The sequence below is a fragment of the Hibiscus syriacus genome, unplaced genomic scaffold (genome assembly GCF_006381635.1).
Source record: "Hibiscus syriacus cultivar Baekdansim isolate YM2019G1 unplaced genomic scaffold, ASM638163v2 tig00110187_pilon, whole genome shotgun sequence".
Lineage (NCBI taxonomy): Eukaryota > Viridiplantae > Streptophyta > Magnoliopsida > Malvales > Malvaceae > Hibiscus > Hibiscus syriacus.
In genome coordinates, this window is record NW_024062618.1 from 1,284,643 (window position 1) to 1,290,390 (window position 5,748).

The 5,748-nt window shown below is 31.3% G+C and overlaps 1 long non-coding RNA gene across 1 annotated transcript; it reads right to left on the minus strand.

The window, feature by feature from the left end:
• Positions 1–2,490: 2,490 nt before the first annotated feature.
• Positions 2,491–3,381, minus strand: LOC120217608. Its single transcript, XR_005525158.1, has 4 exons — positions 3,346–3,381; positions 3,139–3,213; positions 2,990–3,041; positions 2,491–2,507 (listed from the first exon to the last, which is right to left on the minus strand). It is a non-coding gene; the product is annotated as an uncharacterized LOC120217608 (long non-coding RNA).
• Between the last annotated feature and the right edge of the window lie 2,367 nt (positions 3,382–5,748).

Genomic DNA, 5,748 nt, shown 5'->3' on the forward strand with positions numbered 1-5,748 from the left:
AGATAGTAAAAATACAATTGGATCTGTATTTTCTATTTGAAGGAACAATAAAAATCATGTACAAGGACATAATTAGTTTCAATATGCTTCTATTGCACATAAAGATGCAGGGGATTGCTATAAAAAACTAAATACAAGGAAACTACTTATAGAAGTTTCACCTGTTGGGTTGATTAATGAGTGTGCCTCCTTTTCACCTTAATGGCTTTATTAGCCCTTTATTGATTTCATCCGAAATTGAAAAAATTCATCTACTAAAGATACTGCGTTTGCCTTTATAGTCTTGGAAATATTTTAGTTAGCTTTTACATGCTTTTGCATGTTAGCATGTTTACAAGGACATATAGCTACTGTCAAATCTTTTTGTCATTTTTATTGCTTCTGATTTAGCAATTGAGTGCTACCGTGATTTGGTTCTGTAGATGGATACATAGCTTTCTTTCATTATTAAATTTTATTTTCTGATTTTTTATGTTATTTGAAACCAATGAAACATCCTTTTCTTTTCTTTTTCTTTAATAAAGGGAAGGATAAAACATTCATATCTACACCTGGTCTTCTTATTCTATTGGTCGCAAATAGTTATTTTATTGAAAGTCGTCTCAATGAATTTAGTAATTCATAATCCTCAATGAAACATGATTCTTACTAGAATCTTCTCCAATATGTCTATGTAGCATTTTAATAATTTTAAGAACTATTTAGCCAAGAGGATTCTTTTTAGGATTTTTGGTATTCCTTTCATCTGATTTATCGTCACCATTGATTATTCCTTCCTCGAGAGTCGAGACATATTCCTATTATTCTCAAACCATTGTTTTCAAAACATTTCAACACAAAATTAGAGTAATATTGTAATAAACAAATGATTGTATGCTTAAATTTGAAGAATTTAATATATAAATTAATATTAGTGATGTATTTTGATTTTCGAGTTAAATTAATTATTTTATAATATGTGAATATAATAATTAATTATAATTATAATTTTAAAATAAAAAATTAGAACATCTTATTATTTTATTTTAAAAATTATATAATTTTTAATTTAATTAATATTTTATATCATTTTTTTTATTATTATAAGTAATGAATTCTAATGATTTGTTTTTAAAGTTGATACAAGTATACGAGTATATTAGTAAAAATTTGGATGAAACTATTAATTGTGTAAATAAAAATTTAAATCTCATTTAAGGTATAGATTTTGATAAAAAAAAATGCATTTGGAAAGGTTTTGATTGGGTGTTTCAACTTGCCATTTGTTTACACAACTGAAACAACCCCCAAAAAAATCAAAAAAAAAAAATTAAAGACAGGGATCCGTGCTGCAATGGTAGCGCATCTGACTCCAGATCAGAAGGTTGCGCGTTTGATTCACGACAGGTTCAAGTCCCTGTTATCCTACCCTTTTTTAAAAAACAATCACAAAATTAATATTTTTCCTTTTCCTTGCAGAACTCGGATCTATCATATTGTTTTGGTGGATAAAAAAATTGCTTAGTTTCAAGGTGAGTGACCACATGAACCAAATGAAAACCCTAAATCTGTTTCTTTCTAGGGAAGAGTATGGCCACAAGGCATTAGAGCAGTAGGCTTGCTTGTTGCTTCCCAGTAACCATATTGACAACCATTTGATTGTTGCACTCGACAGTTTTAGGCCTATCACCTATGTTATCCGGATTTGGATGAATGGTGCACCTCATTGATATTCATTCTAGGGGGGAAATCAAGGCATGTTCAAAGACAGAGGGTTTAGCTTAAATAATCACATTTTGACATGCATTTATTCAGCTATCACTTGAGAGAACAGGTTTAAGCTTCATGATGTGTTTTTATGTTTGAAAATGATTGTTTTGAGTTATTCTCATTTAGTTTTAACTTAAAGATCATCCAATATTAAGGGTGTTGTAGCATGTCTAAATCCAAGCATGATAAACCAAAGGAGCGGTTCTCTTTTGCCGGGATTTTTTGAACCGTCAATTTTAATTTAGTTTGAACCGAAACATGGCATAATGCAAATCATCCACATTGAAAACTTGGAATTATCTCTTGAAACAGAGCTTAAACATCAATAACAAAACTTTACAAGTTTCAGTTTCAAGTTACTCTAAAAGCAATACTTTTGTGGTACACTGTATTCGTTAATTGTTTCTGTCGCTTTTATTACAAAACGGTGCTGGCCATTTACAAACAACCACTAAGTTCCCTTGGCTCATGAACTATTCCTTTCTTACCATCTACGGCTCTATGTATGCGCACACGTTGGCTGCTTCCAGAACCGAAGGAAGAAGGAATTGAACAAAGAATTCAACCTAAGGTTTTCTCCGTCATTGAACCTGTTCTCTTCATCATGTGTTGTGCTCCGTATGCACATGTAGAACCTACCGTTGTTGCAGCCACTAACCAACTGTTGACATGTCATGAAATATAAGCTTTTGCGACCTCTGATTTATTTATTATCTAATCAGAAAATGGTCAGTTTACCTTAAGTCCGACAAGTCCAGCTTTACAGAAAAGAAAACTAATAAGATAGGCATCACCAAATATTTGCAGATAACATAGTACTTTTATGCGTGTAAAAATTTAAATATCAAATAACATACACGGATAACTACAACACTAAACATTCGCAACCCCTATATTAAAGGTAGATGAAATGGAAATCACGATACTAGAAAAAAAAACTGCTGATATAATCTAGAACTATAAGCATCTAGTATGATAATTCCAAATTATCCTTGTTACACAGAGGCGATAAGCTACGGGAAACTAGTAAAAAAATCTTAAACATTTAGTCCGACAACGAAAATTTTCAGCATTCAACAGAGGAAAGCTCATGTATTTGTAAGATGGCACAATTGTTTATGAATGTAAGGAGAGTAAGACAGTATGGATTAAAACATGCAAGTCCTCAATATCACAACTACACCTACTACCAATAACCAGAGAATTGAAGATGATCTAAACAAATGCGGATTAAACTTACGGTGCAAAAGATCGCCATGTATCATCGACAAAGCAACACATCCGATAAGAACCTATACCAACAAGATCAAGATAAACAACTTGTAAAATGAAACTCACAAGCAAAGTCACAAGAACCTATAAAGAAGTAAAGTGGCATTAGTCATTTACCTTGTCAGCTAGAGGATCAAGATAAGAACCCACTACTGAATTGATCTTCATCTTTCTAGCTACATATCCATCCAACTGGGGGGAGGGAACGATAGAAATTATTTTTTTTTAAAAAAAAAGGCTTTAAATTTTTCATTATATTTTACAAAAATGAAGAAAAATGACTTAGTTTCCAATGACAGATGAAAAAATCCAGAGAATCCATACCCAATCAGGTGCACCAGAGATGGCTAATCCCATAAACGTAAGACCGTACATTTCATTTACATCATCCTACAATTAACTCAGTGAATTAATAACTGCAAAAATTAATTAACAACTGAAAAGTTGTTGTACTTGAATTCGCCGATGCGGCGGTCAAAAAGGTTCGGGCTTTGTTAGGGTTTTTGGTAATTAGGGTTTGCAGTGACCTGTAAATCCCCATTGATAAAACATTGCTTTTCCGAATGGTAAGACAAGAAAACAGGCGGTTCTTTGGAAAACTTATGAATGTCTTTGAATTTTCCTAGGTTTTGCAAGGGTTCAACCAATACTATCTTTGGAATAGGGAAAATTCTATTGAAAAGTCCTTGTACTATCCTTTTTTAGATTTAGTTCCTATAATTATAAAAGAATATTCATAAAAAAAATAAATAAATAGACATGAGAAATAATAAATAAATAAATAAATAAATAAATTTTATTAAAAAGGAAGGAAAAAAGCAGATCATTCCATAGAAGCAGTATGTGTGTGCAGCACGATCACAATGCATTAAGATTTCATTTGATTAACCACGATATATAAATTTGATTAAATTCTCTCTTATCAGGAATAACTTCAGTGTAGGGCTTTTATAATCTAACATGATAATTACCCATACAAGTTTCACCTTTGCAATTTACCTCTTATTTTCACATCTTTCCAGTTTACCTCTCAATTTCGCAGCAATGACTGTCAATATTCACCCATGGGTGTACTCTCTTTCTATTTTTCTCTTTTCTTTTCATTTGCTTTCCTTTTGACTAATTTTATGTATTTGGAATTTCTTTAAGGTTTTTTTCTTTTATCTTCAATTTTTATTTTTTTATGGATTGGGCTACTTCTGATTTAGTTATTGTTGAAATTTTCTTGATTACTCTTTTCTTTTTCCAGCAACAAGAAGATGAAGAAATGTTTGTGCCACTCTATGATTTGACCGACAATGACCAGCCCATGGAAGGCACTCTTTTCCTGGAAAATAATTATTTTGAGACGTTTACTCTTTGAATACCTTACCTTAATGCAAGTTCTCAAAATATTGTTATTGTTTCTTGTGGTTGTTTGATTTTTTTGCAATTGTTGTAATTTTATGTCTCAATTTGTTAGTTGTATCTCAAACCCGGAATGCAAATACTGTGAAAAATCAACCAATGAAGGTTCCTCCTTCATAAAGATTCACTGGGCCTGCTGAGTGGGCTAGACTTGTGTATTTGTTGGGCTTTGGGTAGGTTAGCTGGTGGGTTGCTATCTTGGGCCTACAAAATAAATGTAAATTGTTAATAATAATAATAATAAATAACTAGAACCCGAACAAAAACAAGTGTCTACAATATTTATTAACTTTTAATTATGCCTTTCATTATTTTTGTTATTTTTTTTAAATTAATCATTTTTTATAATTAATTAACGATTAATTAACCATCAATGTTTTTTCTTTTCTTAAAGTAAAAGTACCTAAAATTCCTAGTATGATCCACAATCCAAAAAAAAAACAAAATAGATCAACAAAATCTCATTGAACCAAACTTCTTTCTCTCCCATCGAGAAGTGAAGAACAAATAAAAAATCAACCTACCATGCCCGTTGAGGTTACTGATGAACAAGATAGAGTCGAAATGGGTATCGATTTTAAACTTCTAAGCTAAGTAAACGGAGCATTTGGATGCTTCAAAGAATTTATTTCCCCCCTTAAAAAAGATCAATTTTATATCTACACGTGCAACGGTGTAAGTGTTATAACGGTACAATTTTATATTTAAGCATGCAAGTGTTATAATAGTACAATTTTATATTATAACGGTACAAAATTAAAATCTCTGACAGCCTCTCCTCAGAGTAGTATAAAATCACCCCTATACAATTAGAATCCCTCCAAAACAAGAAAAAGAAATCTTCCCTCTTATTTTCACAAGTTCCTAGTTTACCTCTCAATTCCGCAACAATGACTGTCAATACCCCCTTCACCCATGGATGTAGTCTATTTCTATCTTTCTCTTTTCTTTTCTATTGCTTTCCTTTTGACTAATTTTATGCATTTGGAATTTCTTAAAGGTTTCTTTCCTTTATCTTCAATTTTTATTTTTTATGGATAGGACTGTTTCTGATTTAGTTATTGTTGAAATTTTCTTGATTACTGTTTTTTTCTACAACAAGAAAATGAGGAAATACTTGTGTCACTCTATGATTTGACCGACAATGACCAGCCTATAGAAGGTACTCCTTTCCTGGAAAATAATTATTTTGAGACATTTACTCTTTGAATACCTTACGTTAATGCAAGTTCCCAAAATATTGTTCTTGTTTCTTGTGGGTGTTTGATTTTTAGCAATTGTTGTAATTTTACGCCTCAATTTGTTAGTTGTATCTCAAAC